At 32.2% G+C, this 22,448-nt stretch overlaps 1 long non-coding RNA gene across 1 annotated transcript in view; it reads right to left on the bottom strand.

Moving 5' to 3' along the window:
- Positions 1-908: 908 nt before the first annotated feature.
- Positions 909-22,448, bottom strand: part of LOC123533394 (uncharacterized) — a 60,266-nt gene continuing 38,726 nt past the window's right edge. The window contains exon 6 of the long non-coding RNA XR_008370063.1: positions 909-2,091. This is a non-coding gene — a long non-coding RNA (uncharacterized LOC123533394). The remainder of the gene's footprint in view (positions 2,092-22,448) is intronic.

Raw genomic sequence — 22,448 nt, 5'->3', positions numbered from 1 at the left:
GAGAACGTAGAGCTGTCAAAATTACAAATATTTATCATGTTTATAGAGCTTACTTGTTTTTCAAGTTAGTTAGTTTTCATAATCTGGAGGCCCTATTATTTCAAACAACAAAAACAGTCGAAGTAAACAAGGGATGTTGCATTTTATATATGGCATTTAGACATAATGTGTTGTGTCAAAACAGAACAATCTCTTTTAAAAGCTTCTTCCACTTGTGTCTAATTAATCCGGCTATACTTCTTATGAAAATCAAAGGTCTGTAGGGCCTTAAACATGTGCTTGACTTAAAATTTACGTGAATTTAATTATGATTCACACGATGTTTTCAACTGAACGCTGGCTAACTTATCTATACAATTTTTATCATGTTACTCATTTTTTAAGTTTATAATTTATATGTGAACATTTTTAACGGACCCCTGCCCGATTATAACAATCGAAACACTCGCCAGGAACACTTAATTGTGCATATTGTATATACCGGTTTTTATTATTTTTGAATAATGATAAGACATACATTAATAAACAGTAGATAATATTAAATTTAATGTTCTTTATTGTGATGACAATTTTTTTTATTTAAATCTGCCTTCAGCAAAAGTTTCACAATTTAAATATATATTTTTTATTCTTATAAATGACTATTATGTTTGCCGTCAAAGTTCCGATACCGGTTTATAATACTTCGCCACATTTCACTGTCAAACTCATTAAATATAATACAGGAAACAGTTTAAATCAAGTATCATTACTACGTTAATTTGTGAAAAAGATAACAAAATATTGTAAAATAAAGTCCCTCCAAAAGATGTAACGTTTTATTGCTGCATATTGTAAGTACACACGATAAAATGCAGTAACGATCTTGTTTATTTGGAAATCATTGTATAATACTCTGCTTAAATTTAAAAAAAATGTCGAGTTTTGGATTTGGATTTGTTAATTTCATACTCACTCCGTTCACTTGTCAGTATATTCATTCACGATCGTACCTTATGAATTATATTTTCAGTTTATTATGTTATAAAAAGTAACGATTTGCTTGCTTATCATTAATATCAGAATTAAACATGTGCTTGATTATGACCTCGGAATTATTTCCTTACCATATCACTTTTGTTTGAAAAACATATTGTGTAAGTATGAAGTAACATTGCATTAAAAAAAATTTCTATTCTATTTTATTTTAGTTTTAATTTTTACTCTCTTTTCAATAAATGCTATTCATGAATTACAAAAAAATTTTTTTTTTATTCCGACGTGATTTAAGTTCTTTAATTGAATAATAACATACCTCTAGGAGGGGCACCTGGGGTCTTCCTCCACCACCAAAGCTGGAAAGTCGCCATATGACCTATGATTGTGTCGGTGCGACGTTAAACCCAACAAAACAAAAGAAAACATTTTATATTACACTATATATATACAGATATTTTAGACTGAAGTGCAAATTAAATACGTTTTGAATCTCGCCAATTATTTCATTTCTTTTCTGTATCTATCTATCTATACTATATTCCGAATTTTGTTGAAAATTGAATCCAGTTTTAATAAAACCAATAACTATATCTATTACCATGTCCTTCCATATTCTAAATTATGTAGAAAAATTAAATCTGATTGCAAAATATACTCACCAATAATCATACTGTTTCTCTATATCTAAGTATCTTCCAGATTGCATTAATAATAAAGTTCGATTTTAGCAAACATTAATCAAAATAAAAAGAATTCACCAATAATAGTATTTCATCGCGATATGTAATTTCCAAAATTCTTGAAAAATTAATCCAATCTGAATATCACTAAAAAGAATATTTCCTTATCATACCGATGCACATTCCAAATTGTATTGACAATTAAATCCTATTTAATAGTTCCTTCATTTATATCCGTTCTTATAAACGGTATTGAAAGTTATATCCAAGAATATTTTACTATATATTTTTGAATTTCTATAATATATTCTAACACATTACACTTAACTGCAAAAACACAGCCACGATTATCAACTTCGGTGAAACACGAAGGCTTGAAAACAGTTAAAAACTTGTCCGATAGTATTGGCGAAAGCTGTCCTCCATATTGATTCTGGAAGTAAAAAAAATATTTCAGTAGCGTTAAAATAATTTAGTGTTAAATGATAAAGAATAGATTCAGCGATGTGTATCTGTAAACAACTTTTGACAATAAATATACAAATATATATTATATAGCATTTCCTTATAATGACACAAACTACAAAATATATACTAACCTGAATGAATTGACACTTTTTGCATCTTTTATAGTATTTTGTTGAAGATAAAAAGATATTATTTACATTTATCAGCATTCATTTTAAGTAAATTCAAATTAAATTAAGACTACCTTTCATATGTTAGTTTTTGATTTTCATTATGTTATGCTGTACTCCATTAGTTTAGAAATTGAAAGGACTATAATCAAAGTATTTACTCAGTGAAAAATTTTTTTGTTAAATTCATTCAACAAATAGATACAAGAATGATTCGTAATAATAAAGTGTCTCAATTCCATTGAAAGAATTTTTTCTCACATGTGCAACACTTGTAATATATGTCCATAACCTCGACGTTCTACATTAACGCGTATCGTCTTAGCTTTTGATTAACTAATTCACAAGTAACAGCTTTTAATTGATTTTGACAAGAGCAATATCATGTTGACGTTTTCATTGATTCAATGAACATTCGACAATCCTGAACACAAATATTAACTATTCATACTCAGCAATGATTTCGACCTTTATCTCTGAAATCCATATATATTTGTCTGATCCTCTTTATACTTATATATATAAATGTTTCGGAGAAGATATCGCTAAATAGTAAACATATTGTAAAAAATTCATTGCCGCACTTTGAAATGGGTTAATTACACTGTTTAATCTGGTTAGGAAAACTAATTTTCCTTCATTCACTTGATAAATATAAGGAATCTTAAAGAACAAATTCTTATATCGCATTTTACGTACATAAAACACACATACAAAATCTGTTAGGAAATATTTCATTTTATAGCACGGACATGAAAAAGGTTTCACAGAGATAAAGTAATACTAATGATGAAGAAACTTCATTAATGTGATGCACTTCAAAAGTTTATATGGTAAGGTATCATTTAACAGAATAAGTTTTGTTTGTAGGTAAGTCCAATGCAAGAAGCGTGATTTTCTAGTCCTTCGGTATCAAATACTATTCAATATATACCTATAATAGAGTTCTGCTTAATGGTAAGACTAAACATTTAGAAAAAATCAAATAACACCAATCATAGAAACCTAAACAATCTACATATACATGTTACATGACCTCTCTGCAAAACTTATCTGCTATAGTTGCTTGGTTGCGTTCTATGCCTTTAAGTTCTATTTATTACCTTCTTACGATCATTCCATCACACACAATACTATACAATCATGCACATAACCTGAAGTCTGTAATAGCCGGGTGCATTTCTTGATCCTACACAGCCTGCCTTTTTTAACCTGTTATTCTACATCGCTGTCAAAACTGAATATAAGAATGTAAAAGCTAGGGACTTGTTACAGGTAATTAAGATTATCTTATTGACCTGCTTCTATTTCTGAACATTTAAAATAAACATCTAAAACAATGGTCTGTAAACATTTGTTTTCTCAATAGTCCTGAAATAGATTCTCGCTCCAACTAGACATTGGACATCGCATTAAAACACATTATAACAGTATTATTAATTATAATTGTCTTACTACATAGTGATTTTAGTTATAGGTATATTTTCACAAAAAGTGCTCATTAACCTTTTAAATACCAACTATAAATTATCATAATTGAAATATGAAGGAATTGGTATAATGAGTACGTACGATACTTTTGAAAAGTGAAGATCGGTTGTCCTTTTTGAGCTTAAGATGATGGTAAAGCAAAATAGCAAAATAAAATAAAAGATGTTGCTAGTGTAACTGATATCATATTTTACAATACGGAGTTTCAAAAAGAGAATAAATAAATACAATTAAAGCAGTATATATTTATATATTTCATGAAAATAAGTTTGAAAAAATATTGAATTGGTGATAGTTACTGTTTCTAGTTAATCTATTATCAGAAATATAGCATTTCATATAGCAAAAAGTTCAAATATATTAAATATATTAAAATATTTAGTTTTCCACTGCCTAAGAAAGCAGTTTTTACCGAGTTTTAAAAATAATTAGATATATTTTTAAAATATAATATTCTAGAGTGTGGTACTGATAAACATCTTCAGAAAGTTTGAAAGATTGTCAAATCAATTAGATTATAATATTTCAATATGCAATACACATACACCCTGAACATTTAATTTTTCATTTATCTATAAACATATCGGTATGAACTTGGTCTAAGTGAATTAGCATGCAGGAATGTAAGTACTTTCTACGCACAAACTACACAATTAGCGGCATTATGCTATTGTTTGAGAAAATTAGTCCTTATAATATACTTGCACTTAGCGATGATATACTATGTCTTGTGAAACGTGGTTCCCGTCATATACTGACACCTACCGGCGATTTCAGTTTCTTTTAAATCTATGTTATAGTTGAATGTTTCTTAACGACGCGACTGACTTAAATTTATCACAATGAACAAACGATCACTTATTAAATGTTTTGATATGAGCAATTTCTTTTATTGATATAGGCTCAAACATTTCATGTGATCATGTAATAAAATCATAATTAACCAAAATAAGTTTAAAAATTTTCTAATCTGGTTTTAATATTATAAACAGTAATGTTTGTGCAATTAATTAATCAAAAGAAAAGGAAAACTTCCGGAGTTCATGAGAAATGAATAACAAAATAAGCATACTTCATATATTTTCTGTTTATAAATTATGTCGTTCATTTTTGAAACAAGTTATTTCTTAGACATATCTATACATGCATTTCAGGGAGGTTTCGTTCGCTGTACACAAATTCATGGCTAACAGGAAATTATTTTCTGTATGAAAATTTCACATTTTACAAAGAAAGCATATATTTTTATTTTCTTAATTCAGATATTCGATCTTTTCAGTTATCTAAGGCATAAAAATAGAAAGGAATATATTTTAAACAAATGTTTTTCCTTCTTCATTTTTCAATTAATTTCCACATTAAGCATACGTAACACTGCGGGATGTATTGAATTCGGAAAGTTGCACGAATGCTAAGGATACACTAACAGAATGTATGCGTTTTCATGTGTAATCATTAACCTTAACAACCAACTATTCTTATTTCATTGTTTTTAAATTAAAACAGTTCTCTCACATTTCGTAACTGTAAAGCGTTGATTGCTTCTATTTTTCTGATAATTTTGTTGAACGTAGTTTTCACGCAGTAGCAAAATACGGTAAATAAGCATAATTCCACATAATTAATATGCCGTTAACTCAAAGCGAAACATTTTTGGTTTGTTTGAAATTCTAGATGCTATTCGTTCGGTATGTAACTGTACTATTACCTTAAAGAATAAAATATAAAATTTATGTTTTTCACAAGAAAACTAGTTTAATACCATCCTTCATTGACGAACACGTCGTCAATACAGATTTGATTCTCGGCAGAATATTTTATTAAACTGTCGGCAATTTTAAATCTATTCTTCGGCTGTCTCTTAATTATCTGCTAATACTTTCCTTCTTGTACTTTTTAATATATATGTGATAATATATATTTATTTGCAGTGTACAGAGCGACTTATATGTGCATTTATCTACACTATGTTTTGAGAAGCCAGATTATAGATAATTTTGTTTGTCTATCCGTAAAGCTTAATCTGCAAGATTTCAAGATTGTATTGTAAAGTAAATTTTATAAAATAATTAGAATTGCATGTACTCACACATAATTATATTACTGCACTCTATCTCGATAAACACCAAAGTGTATTGAAAATTAAATCCAATTTGAATGTTTGCTCTGACAAATGTAAGACTTCGTTACAGAAGTACACTCAACTCTTTGCCAATATTTCCCAAATGATCAGAAACAACTATTGAAAAGACGTGAAACGATTGATAGCCATTAGCTAAAACAGTCGACCGTATTGATTATTATTAAACGGTAATGAAAGTTTTAAAGAACGAAAGCGTCATTACCGATAAATGATTTCAAGATTTTATGCACAAAGAATATATCATATAAAATTTCTTATTGCCAATGCAATATGAATTGTACATAGACGTTATATTTTGTTAAAGAGTCAAGCCTATCAAACCTTTTTTGTACGTATCAGCACAAACCCTATTAAGGATCCGTTGAAATAGGTCTGAAGAATTAGATGAAAGCTGACGCTCTTGTTGTCACAGAATATATGGTCAGATGGATTGCTTCTGCTATGTCTGACAAATGGAGGTAGTTGATATTACATTATGAACTTAGACCAATATTAATTAGTGTATGCATAATTCTCGAACCTTCTTTGATCATGATTTATCTGAATGACATTTCTGCAGTAGTAAAACAACACTTATTGTTATATGCTGATTGCTACAATTTTGGAATTCGTTTCCCATAAACGTGATTTTGGCCGAGTTAACGTCTTTTGCTGAAAACTATGACTTATATAGATAATTTCAAAATGTTTATTTCCCCCTGGGGAGACTGGGTTCATTGCGTTTGGGTGCAAGCGTAGGTTAAATCAATATCACTTGCAAGGGGCATTGCATCGAAATAAAGTAAAGTGCCTTGTTGCATACCTTGACCAATGTTTGTCTGTTAACGACATAAAAATGTTTGTATAAAAGAAAGCCAAATATTTTATTAGAAAACGTGAGTCTTTTTACACAGTGTGTCAAGAACTAATTGATAGTTTCTCTTTTAAATTTCTTTAAGCAGCTAATGTCTGGCTTCATAAGCTAACACAAAAAATCAAAAACAAGTTAATGGCTACTTTAAATCAGTTTAGCTTGTTTAAAACGTATGTCGAATGATGCTTCGATTCCTTACCAGCAGCATGGTTATATGTCCAAGATACCTCTTTGTTGCATTTAGCTACAGATCATTTCATCCAAGTTAGTACATTATATATATACTGCACCTGATTCAGAGTATCTGCCAATTTTACCACAACTTTAACTGACCCTTACCAACTTCAAGGAATATATTAAGTTTCAATTATTCAGAAATTGTTCGATTTTATTTACCAAGGCTGACTGCAAAACAACTGGCCCGATTAAAATGGCATTACGTGTTTGATGAAACACAGTATATTCAAAGGTATACCAAATTAATGCTAACTACTTTATCAAATATAAATCCTTTTAGTGATGTTAGAAACCCTTAGGTTGCCTGTAATTTGAATTTCATGTTTTGGAAATAGCTAATAGGTCAAATGTTTACTAAAGGATATTTTTTGAAAGAAGCTTAAATAAATTCCTTATGCATAAAACCTTTGCTAGATATGGGCCTACGTGGCCGAGTGGTTAAGATCTCTGACTTTCAATCACTTGCCTCTGACCAAAGTGGGAACGAACCTTACTAGGGGCGATGAACTTTTCGTGTGAAGAGGCTTTCTTACGGAAGGTCAATGGTTCTACCCTGATTCCTGCCCGTTATATATATATATGTATATACGTTAAACCCAATAAAATCACTAGATTTTTCCACCAAATACCAAATGCAGATAACAATTTATGTCCGGATAGTTCAATTATTTTATCAATATAAATGAATAATGGAACTTACCTCTGCAATGGAAGCGGTGTAAGACAAGGATCTAAATGTGTTTTGTGATTATCATCATAAGCAGAGAACTCTGTTATCAATATTATTTGACCTTATGTACACAACGAGGATGTCTCACAAAAGAATAGTTTAATTGTCTGTTGAAATATTTTTGTCTCAGTTTGGATTCAAACTTTTTGGGCACGTTGTATTGCACATGACAGTACCTCATATACCTCATATATATAAGGAGTACTGGAGTGAAATAAATGTTTTATTTTCTAAATTTATAATCGAACACCGTTAAAAGCTTTGACGTAAACATATTTGGTTCAGTTAAGTGTTAAAGGGTCTGTGGGTAGGGTTTGTGTTACCCTATCTTTTGTTTCTGTTGGGTTTAACGTCGCACTCACACACTTATATGGCGACTTTCCAACTTTGAAGATGAAAGACGACCCCCAGGTGAAATTTCGGGCATTGTTATATTGCAAGCGGCGGACATCGACCTTTCGTAACCGGATGGGTAGCTTCCTTACATGAAAAATACAACGCCCCGAGTGAGGGGCAAGTGATTTGAAGTCAGCCACCATAGCCACTTGGCCATCAAGGAAAATCCCTAGGCTTATATGGTAAAATAAAAGTTTGAAAATGACATTTCAAGTATGAATATCTGTAAGGTGTAAAAATACGACTATTTGCTACTTGATACTACGAATTGGGAATGAGGACACTGCCCAGCTCTGTATAATTTAGATAACATTGTAGGTAAGTATGTATTTCAATACTCATTGAAGGAACTGAAATGGAAAACTGAAAATGAATGAAACTACACCCTTACATTTACATGTTTATTTACCAGATAAAGGATGTGCTTATATGTAGAATGATGTTGCTTTTATTACTATCAACTTGTGAGTGAAACATAGATAAGAATGTTAGCGGGACTAGAAAAAAAAGATAATGGGAAATGTAGATTTCTCGGAAGCACAGAGCACCACAACCACGCATTTGCAAAGTAGGCCTACAATAAAAAAAAAGCTTTAACAGAAAAAAGAAAACATTATAGACGGGCTGCTTCTAAAATCCAACAAGTACAAAAAATGTATGCAAAATATAGAAATAACGGGGAAGGTATAGATAATGATAATTACTAAATATATTCTACTTGTAAAACTCGGCAAAATAGAAACATATTGTGTGGCAGTTACTGAGTCTTATCATGGTAGTAGGAAGTTTGTTTACATTCATTACAGTGAGTTATGTTATTTCGGATTTCTAAAACGTAATAGCATTTAATAAAAACAATTATATTTCCCCTTGATCACATCTCTAGGAGAATTATATATTTTGTCATCAGACAATTAACACCAAGAATTTTGAAACATAAATGGCATTAAAACATATTCAATAAAGCAACACTTTTCAATCAAACCCATTCAGACTCCATCAGCTCAATAACAGCTTGTGGATAATGGCTTTTGTTCTACTTGTCAATCAATGTATACTCTTAAATGTTTTGTCTAAACATTGATTGACTGTTTCCAATAAATACAAAGACAAGATCAGGTTAAAGCTCAAACGTGTTGCTTAAATATAATTGATTCTTTGTTTCAAAACACTCAAATGTTAATCGAATACACTTGTTTATTTTCTGTCACTAATGGCATTTATATATGCTACTTTCAGTCTTTTAAAGGTCTTGTCCTACCAAAAATTAAAACATCATTGTTGCTGTAAAGAACTTATGATTATTTTGCCAATAAGTAAACAACATTTAATTTCAATCGTGCATTTATCTTTGAAACTGTCCTAATATAAACGGCAATATATGACAAACAAGTGTATCGGTGTGAGATGGGGGAGACGGCGGTGTGTTTAGCGTCTATTTCAATAATTGTTCAGTGTATACGTAGACGGTGTCCATTTGTAGTAGTGAGCACAATGCTAAATTATAAAGCAAATGTCTGTATAGTGATTGAAGAGCGAAACAATACATTTGTCAAATAGTTGTTTTGCTTCAAATTCAATTATGAAGATATGAGTTATATAGGAAGCCTCTATCGTTTCATGGCGTTTAAAATACCTAAAAGAATGCTTCAAATTGATTTATATACATAGCAAAATACATGATGACGAAACAGAGATTCAAAAGATATGAACAAGTTATTTATAATCACACATTCTCGCCTAAATTTTGTCAGGTCCTGAACGTATAATCTTCTTTTTTCAGACGTTATATTCTTACTTAAATATACTTCTCTATTCTTATGGAGATTTGTGTAACTTAATAATTTAGTTTCCATTAGCTTCGACGTAAGTAGAAATTTTATCATTAGAGAAAAATAGCAAAACAAATGTCACATCTGGTAACGTATTCAATAGAAACGTTTTGTAAAAAGTCATCTTTACGAATCAATCAATGACCTTAAGGTTATGTTTTGTCTGTCATTAACTGTCTATGTTGTTATTGGGTTAGGGTTAGGGTTATCAACATTATTTTTGTGTCATTGAGGATGTACACGGAATAATATGTTCCTTGTCTTTCATTGTTTGTTTTTTAGTTGAGTCAAACTGACACAATTTAGATCATGCTGGAGGAAGACTCACTGTGTCCTTCCAGGTATTGCACTATTCTAGCATGGACAGGTACCCGGGCAGAACATTGACCTGCCGTAAGCCTACTGGATGATCTCCTTACATGAAGAATTATACACTCATTAGGAGAGGCAAACTATGAAAGACAGAACCTTAACCACTTGACATCCAGTGTTCCCTGATAGCTCACTTGTGTTGATGTCTTTTTTGTAGTATGTGAAAGCTCAGAAAATATATACTCTCAACGGATGACTAGAAAGGTCCCTTGAAATAATGGGGGTATATTGTAAACTTAAAGATATAACTAGTTTCCTCAGAAATGTGAACGTTAAATTTGTCTTTCATTTGATAAAATACTTCTAATAGTAAACAATCAGTTTATTTGGATTTGGATTTTTGCTGCTCTGTGCTTCCGAGAAATCTACCCTTACCTATTATCTTTTGGAGTATTATTATGCTCGAGCTCTTTTTACAATCCAACTTTTCTAATTTCTATAATAAGTTTCCAAGAAACGGCTAAAACTATTCGCAAATTCATCAATTTCTGACATCCTTATCTATACTGATATCCCTGATGCGAAACTGAGGTGTTGGAAATCACCTTAAAATCAGGATTTTGCCAACATTCAGAAAAAATCTACATTTTGCCAAAATTATGAAAAAGATATGCCAAACGTGTTTTAAAGTGGTATTTATTGCTCAATTCGGATAAGAAAGCACTACTTTTACATAGGTTTAAGCAATTTGCACGACGTGCTAATTTTTCATTTTAGGTTAGAAGATATTTAATTGCCTGTTTCTATTTTCTATGCAATGTAACAAATAATAATTTGTAACTTGTTTTAATCAGAATTCTGGCGGGAGTACCCCTGTCTTAAAGCTCTACCTTTAGGCAATCAAATTTTACCCGAAAAATATAGGGGTAATCATAATGCAATGAAACCGTGATCACGTGGCATAGACACGTGTAAAGACGCAAATACTCTTTAGGAAGACTTCAGAAAATTACTACTTTCACTTTGATTTTACCATACAGTTTCGATTCATTTTGAGGCATATGACGTAGCCACATGACCAATTATCATGTCGGTGCGACGTTAAACCTAACGAAAAGTAAAAACAAATGTTGAGAGGTCTTAATCATTGTAATTACTGTCTCCAGCTTTTACTTGAACGCAAAAAATATTAGTGTCTCTTTGAAAAAAAACTTTTACAGAAATAAAGAACAAGAACAAAATGGCAACAGATAGGTATATTAATAGATTTCAAAATCCATCTATTTTACATTACGAGTTTTCGAGGAGCTGAGCCTGTATAAAAATATGAGCTCGAAAATGTCACGAAAAGAACTAAACATAATATAAAGTTTCGATCACGTTACAATTTGTGCTTTTTATTTTTTTTTTTTTTTTTTTCATTTTTTTTATTTGTTGATTATTATCATCCATTTTGGATGCGTTTATGGTAAAACTCCATGACATCGATTGACTGTTAAATATATATGAAAGTGTAAGACCTGTATCTTTAAGGAAGTATTGAGGTAGAGCCATTTCAAATACAGGGAATCAAATTTTTGACAAAAGAGTTCTTTGCTTTTGTTATATCGTCAACTGTATTGCTACACTAGACCAAACTAATAACACGGAGATCATTTATTAGATTTTAACCACACTGACTTAATAGGCTTATTAGAAAAAATTTACCGAGTAGTCGCCATGATCTTAAACACAATTGCTCTGGAATTGAATGACAATATAAAATTAATTAATGAATATTGTCACTTTCTTTCTTACAAATGAATATATTTCTTTAATTCGTATAAAAGTACACGAAGTTATGTCAGTCTTTTTATTGCTTCTGCGAGAAGGTATTTCAAAACCCGTTTTTTATGGTGATGTGGTTTACAAACTTTGTAAGATATTGGGTCATGGTAATTTTCCAACTGTATTTGGTAAAATTATAAAACGTTTTATTAAAAGAGGTTACGACCCAACTGTTTGAGGCATAACGCATGTTTAGTGTTCAACCCGTTTACAGCTGGACACTACGCTTCCCTCTTTGATTGTGTCTGACGGAAGAGGGGGAGGACTCTATGATAAGCAGTTTGTAAATCACACCAGGACTGAACTGTTTTGAGTCCTGTCTTACGGCCTGTTCCGTCGGTCCCTTTAGGGTGTTTCTCTTGTTGCTCGTCTTCTGCAAAGGCATAGAGTATATACGTTTTTAGTTCTTAAGGTTTGCTTTTTATATATTTATACAGGAGCATGTTTGTGTTTTACATGCCATGCCTTTTTGTTTCCATTACGTGTGTTAGAGTTCACCTGGCGGGGATTACTTTTATTTACACTGTCCCGTGTCTTTAAAACATGGTGGGGGTAAGAGTGAGGTTGGATGCGCACCATAAACCGGTTTAAGCTCCCCAGTGGTGTTTTTGCCACTGACCGTTCCAAGGCGGTGCCCCACTGTTTTCCTTTATATGTTCGTTTTGTCCTCCTGTGTTTGCTTTGTATGCGAGTGTGTGTGTGTCTGTGTGTGTGCGTGTGCGTGTGCGTGTGTGTGTGTGTGTGTGCGCGCGCACGTCTGCATGCTGTGGGTTTCGTTTCCGGGAGGCTGCGTGTTTGGAACATGGTATTCCCTGTTTGATATGTTCTTTGTTTTTTTACATGTGTCATTAATGATACTCAGCATTACCTAAGCACATTTCAGAATGCGTCAGACAATACTTTTATTAACTTCAGCAGCATTCTTACCCATTGTAAATTTATAATATATACACTAGGTTTGTGCCATTTTCTATCCGTTGGGGTCATATCTCAGACATATTTCCATTACTAATGTATTTGTATATCAATCATAAAAGTCAGGTATTCTACAAAGTCATTGAGTACCGATGTATGTGAATCGTAAGGCATGCTTATGCTTAGATAATATACTCCAGCATTTGTGTGACTTACATACTTTGATTTCTGGTGTGTAGTGGATTCGCCTTGCGGGGATAACTTTATTATGCACACTGTTATGCTACTTTTTGACATGACGAGGATTACACTAAGTTTGGCGCATCATGAGCTGGTTTAAATCCGAGAAGTGTATTATCACTGAGTCTTACCGCGTTGTAAACTATTATACTCCTTTATTTGTTTACTTCGTTCTCCATAGACATCTCCTCCTGCCAATACCAATACCAATACCAATACCTATACCTTCAGATCGAGCTTCGTGAAAAATTTTGAAACAGAGAGAAGATGAAGAGTGTTGTCAATCCTAAGAATGCCCTAAGCATCAATGTGCGTTCGGCTGTTGAGAAACGTATTGACCCATCTTTCTTAAGGACAATCACACCGTTGGAGAAGAAAGGACTTTGTGAAGTACGGGATTGCGTTCATATTTAACACTCTCGTAGGTGTTCTCTTACTTCATTGAACATAACTGGAGATATTCTCTTGTATGGCTCTTTGAATGGTTGTTCATCTTCCAGCTTAATGCTGTGATTTACAAGATCTGTATTTCCTAACTCCAATTGACCTTTTGAGAAAATATCTCTCCATTTCTAATAAAGATTATTCAGCTGTTCTTGCTGCCTGCTCAAGTTCAAGATGGTTGACGTTCAGTTTTAAGTTTCAAATGATTGTTTGCTGATCTTGTTGTTTATTGTTATTTTCCGGATTTACTGAAGATTTGATGGTGTCTGGTTCCCAATGCCGTAAAACTTAAACTTCCTTTAATTCGCAAAGAACAGATTTCGGTTAATATTGATTTTCTTAGCTGACATGTTGAAATATTTCTGGTAATCTTGTTGATGACCTAGGTTTAAAAAGTTTTACTACTCTTGGGCATACACCTTTTCTGCTTAATGCCTGTTCTGATTGCTCTGTGATGGCGGATGATATGTTGTCACTCTTTCTACCAAACCCAGACAAAACAATGGTTTCATTTGGTTGTACAGTTATATCTCTGTCATTAGTAGATCGCACAGTTCCAACTGATTGCCTGTAGTTAACTGTTGAAACAGCCGATTTCCATTCTTTGGACAGATTGTCTTCATTGGTAGTTGAAACAAATTTCAAAACATTTGTTCCAACTATAATTGGTACGTCTAAGTTATAGTCTGTGTTTGGAACAACAAGTATTAAACATCTTTGTTTCTTATACCAGGTATGTTGATTATAGCCTCAATGTAACCAATATATGGTAATGCTCTGCCATCTGGTCCTCTTACTATGAAATCCTCAAAGCCATGCAACTCTGGTTTTGAACTTAAGTGACGAAACGTATTTTCACAGATAGTGGTAATTATTGATCCTGTGTCAACTAGACATGTTGTTTTATACTGTTTATGAAAACTTTGTTTTCATTTGAGTGTCCAACTAACCGATTAAAAATATCGAAACATTGCTTTGGATGTTTTTCTTGAGAGTTCTTCAAGCGTCCGCTCATGGAGAACCTTTTTCGTTTAAAATGCCTGTTTTGTCAGGTTTCTTGTCGTTCTCCTTTGAATTTTGTGTCCTTGTTGTGTATTTTGTTCTTTTCCTCCTCCTAAATGGTACAGAAACAGCACATATTAGGACTATGTTGACACTTTATCCCTCGAAAAATAATCGCCGCCAAACGGCGTTTAGTATTTTGTATGGATGAAACAATAAGTGTTTACATATTTCATCGGCGGGCCTTTCCGATGACTGTTCATAAAAACTCGGAAGGACGCAATATTTCTAGATAGAAGCTGTGCACACACCACAAAAACGAAAAACAACAAATTTCCCGGCCCATCCAACTTTGTAAAACATGTTTAGCTATGAGGTAACACGTACCTTGCACTGGGGATCAAATAGAACAATCCGACTGATACCGGTATTTTAATGTCATGACTGCAACACTAAAAGGTTAATGTCATAATAGGTGTACCAGATTAAGATAGTTCTGCAAAAATTATAAACCGGAAGTGGTGGCGTAACGTTATTTATCCGGAAACCTTAGAATAAAGCCTAAATTCGGCGTATGGAAATGAAAATCATTTTATGAATTAATCGAAATCTGTGAGTTAATTTATTACAAAGGCACTGCTTCTATATTGCTAAGGTCAAATTATAATATTTAAACATATGATACGTTAAAATATTCAAAATAATGTCTTAAAATTAGCGTGAAATATCCAGTTGATTTAAATCTTGGTTAAATATCTCAAAAATAAGAGCATGGACCTAAACATTTTATCTCACTAAATTATAGGGCATGTGCTTATTTTCAGCTGTGAGAAATTTCATCAACAACTGCATTGTAGAAACATTTCTACTCGCGAAAATGTCATGAAAGTTAGAATTTTACCATAAACACCCATTATGAAATTTTGCGTGAGATTTAAATTTTTCAGATCAGTCTAGCAAAACTTCAAGCACTCAAATGTAAGTACCTTTTTATTTGTTGAATTTTCTATGTATATTCTGAAGTTTTCAAAAATCTGAGTTTAATCAAATTCATCATTGTGGAAAAAATCGAAACAAACGTGCAGAACCACATTAAACTCTAAAATAATCATCCTAAAATATATATAAAGAATAATTATTGAGTGAATTAAATTATTTAAATATTATTGTTTAGATTTGAGTGTTTACACTTAAGTTTTCATTACTATTGAAGCAATACATATTACATTAGTAACAGCTTGATTATAAATATTTATACTCACAAACTTCAATATGATTTGTGATAACTTTCTTATTTGTTTGACTAAATTATTTTGAGTAATTTAGATCTAAAGGTGGGGGAAATTTAACGGATATGCTTGTTTTCAGGAACAATAACTAACTAGTCTACTTGTTACCATTTATTAAATAGTTATATTAGGCAGTTTTAAGGCCTAAAACAAAGATGTTTTAAGTCTGACCTAATTTATGCACAGTCAACTGGGACTTTTCTACCTATTTTAGTATCTTTATATTGGAATGAGCATGCATTTCCTGCTTTTATCCTTTACTTCATTTTGTTTGAATTAGTAAATACAAGAAGGGCAGTTCAGTAAGCTCTCATTACAGCTTCTTTTATTCTTTGGCATTTTTGAAACTTCTATCATTTCAAACAGTATAGAGATATTTTTGTATCATCCCTTTTTCACATAATTTTTTCAGTATGTGGTATTTCATGCAAAGTATGATTTTTCTAATTTTAGCGGGAATATTTTGCTATTTATACTGAATTTTCTTAATGTACATTTGCCATATCTAAAGACGCTCACGATAATGTTTACTTGTTGTCGCCAGGCTGGTCATTTCTCCCTTCATCCTTCTTTCCTCTCACTAAATTTATAATTCAGACTTTATTGTTTAGTGTATTTCAGATAATTATCATTGATAAAATGCAGTTAACATTATAAGTACAATAAAGTTTTGTGTACTCTGAACTGGTTTTTCTTTTAGTGTCCAAACAAAATAGATTTTAATATAATAATGAACCTAGGTTAATTTAAATCAGGAATTGTGACCACTTTTCGTCCGTCTGTCCGTCCAGTGAAATCTTGATCAAGTTGATACGTTGGTCAGTCCTGTTACATTTGGGGGCTCGTCCGAGATGCTCACCCTTGGAGCCCTTGCGGGAGACATTCGCAAGGAGAATCAATGTCTCGCAATAAGAGGGAAGGTGTATAGCGGTTCTCCTATCGGGTAGTCCCAGTAGCTCAATTGGTAGAGCGTTGACACGGTAAGACGAAAGTCCGAGGCTCGGAATTCTGATCGAGGCTGCACATTTTTCCTGAGACTGTTACATTTGGGGGCTCCAGTCACGTCACTAATAAATATTTCTGAAATAAATCAATAAATACCTATTTGAGTGCAGCAAAAGTATAATTATAAAGTTATGTGGTAAATAAATTTTTCACACAGACCATTCTGTCGACAATCGCTTACCTCTAAGGATATATTGCAATTGAACAATTAAAAATGCCATTATAATATATTTTAAAAGTGTCACGTTTAGAGAAATTCTGGGGCACAAGTTTAGTGATCAGTATAATTAATGAATAGATAAATGAGTGAATAGATAAATAGATAGATAAATATATTGTATACTATACCAACATATTAACTGTAGAGAAAAATCGTTCCACCGTTTTCTATATATTACGGGCTCTAAGGCAACATTCGAAAGAAAATGTCATAATGATCCCTCTGCTATTAAAGGTTATCAAGGAATCTGTAAATGTTATCTTACTTCCAGTGCAGACAATTAAAATTTATTTCACTTAAAAGGAATAATCTGATGTATTTGTATTAAAAATGTTTTATCAAGATACTGTTTGTTTGCAGTGATCGGACAGAATTTTAAATTTAAATGTGTGATGTTTCAGATTGCTTTACCTCCGCTGACTTCATTACAGACAAGAAATGTAGATACCTGCATTTTAGACTTTGTCGTGTTGAGCGACCTGTGAAGTTTCCACTTTTTCTATTTTAAATGAATTAGTTCTTAGTTTTACAGATATTATTATCAACTTTTTCTATGTGCCAGGGCTTCCTGCTAGGAATTGAACCTAGAATTCTTACTGAAGTAAGCGTGTTTCCTTACACTACGGGAAGTCACCCCACAGCAACACAGAACACTTGACTCCTTAAAACTTAACATTTATACCACTCATTGTTCATTAAGTTTTAAAATCTGATTTATTTGTGTATACAAAACAGTGATGCTTGTCGTTAACACTTGTAAGGTAAATATTTTCTAACGTTAGAGAAACAAATATGTCGTGGATTATAGTGATATGTGCTGACAAATTATGAATAGCAGAAAATTTGTTAATGTACACCTGTCATATCATGTTTATGAAAAGAACTGATTGCTTTGCAAATTTATCATTTTTTATAAATGCACGTTCCTATATAGGAAAGCAAGACACAAATTAAAGTACCATCATTTCTCTGAAATAGCATTATTTTCCTAAAAAAAGAAGACCACGAAATATTGTCAGATTTTAGAGCTTCCTAAATGGTACAGAAACAGCATATATTAGGTCTATGTTGACACTTTATCCCTCGAAAAATAATCGCCGCAAAACGGCGTTTAGCATTTTGTATGGATGAAACAATACTGCAAGTGTTTACATATTTCATCGGCGGGCCTTTCCGATGACTGTTGATAAAAACCCGGAAGGACGCAATATTTCTAGATGGAAGCTGTACACACACAACAAAAACGAAAAATAACAAATTTCCCGTCCCATCCAACTTTGTAAAACATGTTTAGCTATGAGGTTACACGTACCTTGCACTGGGGATCAAATAGAACAATCCAAACTTCAAGCACACAAATGTAGGTACCTTTTTATTTGTTGAATTTTCTATGTATATTCTGAAGTTTTCAAAAATCTGAGTTTAATCAAATTCATTATTGTAGAAAAAATCGAAACAAACGTGCAGAACCACATTAAACTCTAAAATAATCATCCTAAAATGTATAACTATGGTACTGTAAAGGTGATACTGAAAATACTGAAGGTTTGTAAATCTACAGTTAACATACGTATATATATATATCGTTTGATTTTAAATGTTTTCTACTTTAGGATACTCCGCACTTTGAAATTAGATAAAATGAACGCAAAAAGCAAAATAAATTATATATATATTCATTTCTGATTAGAGTGAAAATATAAGATATAATACTTAAAACAGCTTAAGGAATGCTAAGAGACAAAAAATATATAATAACAATTGGAATGATACAAATGTAGGTAAATTGTGAGTATGAAAGCTACACTGAACTCAACAATACATTTAAAGAAAATGAATGGAAATATTTTGTAGTAGACATATATATATCATATGCAACTCAAATTGCCACAAGATATATGCATATTCAAAGCAAAGAAATAAAGAAATATAGCGCAAAACACATGCATCTTTATATATATCCAAAATGTACTGTTGTTGAACAATACGGATAATATAGCGGGAAAAAAGATTGAAGGAAATACCTTTTTTGATATTACATGGTTTAATTCAGTAAAAATATAAGTTAAAAATCTCAATCCTTTTCCCGCTATATATATATATATATATATATATATATATATATATATATATATATATATATATATATATATATATATATATATATATATATATATATTTGCAGACATGATTATTTTAGATACTTTTTTGGCCGAGCATGGTATCGGCCGTACCTTTTTATTTCGTATAAAATTTCAGCTTTTGCTTAGATTAAAAGTGCCGAAATATTGCCTTGCTAATTTTCCGCAACGAGCGGTATCCGTCATGATTGCCCGCAGGGTGAGAAAACTTCGGCACACTTTGTGTCAAAAGTATCGACTCTGCTTGATTGGATTAATCATAATTAAACGCTTATCAAATATATCTTTAATCTGGTATGATCTAAAGGGCGTTTTTTATAATCTATATTAATTGCTTTGATGGAAAAAAAAAAATAGTCGTATGTTTAAAAAAATTGGAAACAATTGTGTTTTCGTGGTATAATAAAACAAAACTAACCGAAAGCTAATTTCTTCTAATTATTTTGAATTATCTTAAATAATTGCTTTAAAGCAAATAAAATGCCGACGTACATCTCAACTATAAAATAATATAAACTTCGTTTCTATCTACTCTAAATTCTTAAACCGTATGTTTAACTTGCTGCTTAACGTATTGCTGCAAAATGGACATACCTGAAATTCCAAATCAACCTAAGACATTTAAATTTCCAAAACGCATCTTTGGTCAGAAAAATCCGGTGAACAGAAGTTTTCAGCCTTCGAGGTTCACCAATAGATCGTGGTTGCATAACGATGAAACTAATGACCTCGCTTATTGTCATGTGTGCATGGTTGCTCACATAGACGGCAAGTTGTCAAGTTTGAATCTTGATAAAGCTTTCATTATTAATGCCACCGCCTGATGAGACTCACAGAGGGGTCAAAATAGTTGTTTTCTTTTGTATTGGCTGACACTCAGAAGTGAAATACATCAACATTTATTGCGCAAATGTCGGATAGTTATCCTTGAAAACTGTTATAAAATTGACTGAAAATCTTAATGGAAAATGCTTTCAAGACGCAAGGAAAACGTACTTACGGGCATCCCAAATCTTGAGATTTTCTCGGGGGAGACCCTCCAAACCCCACTTACGAGAGGGGGAAACACCCTCTCCTGTTCTCCCCTTCTCCTGCCTTCGGCACTCGCGGGACGCCTTCGACGTCCCATGGCCGGACCACTTTTTCGAAGCCGGCGACGGCCCTGTAATTAGATAAGTGATTATACGTTTACTGCAGATTTGCTACTGTAAATTATTAGGCACAAACATTACGTTTGACGACGACGCGTCTTTGCGTTTTAAGCGCTAACTCTAATGTGCTTGTATGCAAAATATTTTATTTCTCATCCAGTATTTTGTCATATCGAAACAATATAATATCTACTTGTATTTCATTAAAGGAGTTTATATAACTACTGCCTACTTCTAATATATTTTCTGATATATTCTTTTACATCAAGGCTAAAATGAACGCAAAAAGCAAAACAAAAAATATATATATTCATTTCTGATTAGAGTGAAAATATTACTAAGATTTTGTCAGCATTTGACCGTATTCATATTCAACAAATAGATAAAAAGAAAAACTTCTATCGTTATATCAGTAAGTATTTTTTTTTTCAACTTTGAATAACGTGAATATTATAGCTGAATTCAGCCGCTTAATCGCTGTAACTTTTCACTTTACCTTGAAAAATAACCGGGTGATATGAATGAACAGATGTATAAATTATGAAATATTAGTGCCGTTTCCAAACTTTTACGCAAAACCAAAATAGAAACCGGCTCCCCAGAAACATGACCTCTCAGAGTCTGTTTTGAAACGGAAAATTAAAACAAAACAAAAACAATAAAATAAAGAAAGAAAAAGTTAATATGAATAAATAGAAGGGTAGTGATAACAATGATCTATTTTGATTACATTTAATTGTTCTTTTTTTATATATACATAAACTATTACAAGCATATCTTTTTAACACATAACAAAAAGAAATTGGGTCGGGCTACAAGTTATTTCAACATCGGCGTACTCACAATATTAACTTTGATCTTCTTTTTAACTTAACATTTCTAAAAATGGTTAACAAATATGTGCAATTCAGATTTTAAAATAATTTCAGTTTTGAAACTTCAAATACAACTGACCCTGTGCAAATAGTCCCTTGTCTATTTCACGCAGTCAAAAATTACCCCACCCCTCATGTCGGACCAAATGACAAACTCAAACTGATTACAGGATTGGTGTCCGGTGCAGTCACTCTATCCGTGACTAATAATTTACAATGGGACAGTTGTAAGTTACCGTGGAAAAAGTTTAGTGCTTGTAAAATTAAGATGTTGAAAAAGGGCGCAAAACCCAAAAACATTTCTATTCCTTGTCTAATTCCCACTGGTACGTTGGATGAAATATGCACTGTCGAAACGACATGAAGTTTACCGCATACGTTTAAAATGTAAAGACATTAAATATTTAAGTGATTGCACTTGTGTATTTGATAACCATTTCTGTTGGGTTTTTGCCGTTTCTCACCAAACTTCCAATTATGTAACGGCGGTCTGCTTTATAGTTTCTAACCAGCAGGCACTCTCCGTAACAATTAACAATTTTCCCACATCACCGAGCCCTCTAGGTTGTCGAGCTCGAACTAACATCTCTGGATTCCGAGGAAAAATGCCTTTTTTAATTATGCAACAAGCCGTAAAATAAAGACTGCAAGTAAATCATACAAATATACAATGTGAACTTGGTTGAGAAACGCGGGAAAAAGACAAAACGTTTTAACTGTGCTTAAATTTCCCAATTTTCAAAGCACCGTAGCGTGAAAATGAACCCGATAGTCAAGGAATTTTATAATCTTATTTTATTTAAAAACATTTCAGGAACATTTTGGGGCCTCCGTGGCCGTGTGGTTAAGGTCACTGACTGCATATCACTAGCCCCTTTCCGATGTGGATTCAAACGAAAATAGGTAAGGGTAGATTTATCGGAAGCACGGAGCAATAAAAACACAGTCTCAGAGCCACGCATTTGAAAAGTAGGTCGACAACAAAAAGAAGCTGTAACGGAAAAATATTACAGGCGGGTTGCTTCAAATATCTAACAAGGAAATATAAA

This window comes from Mercenaria mercenaria, chromosome 3, assembly GCF_021730395.1.
Source record: "Mercenaria mercenaria strain notata chromosome 3, MADL_Memer_1, whole genome shotgun sequence".
In the NCBI taxonomy this organism is placed as follows: domain Eukaryota; kingdom Metazoa; phylum Mollusca; class Bivalvia; order Venerida; family Veneridae; genus Mercenaria; species Mercenaria mercenaria.
The sequence above is the reverse complement of the archived record's forward strand: the minus strand, read 5'-3'. Positions and strand labels throughout refer to the sequence as shown.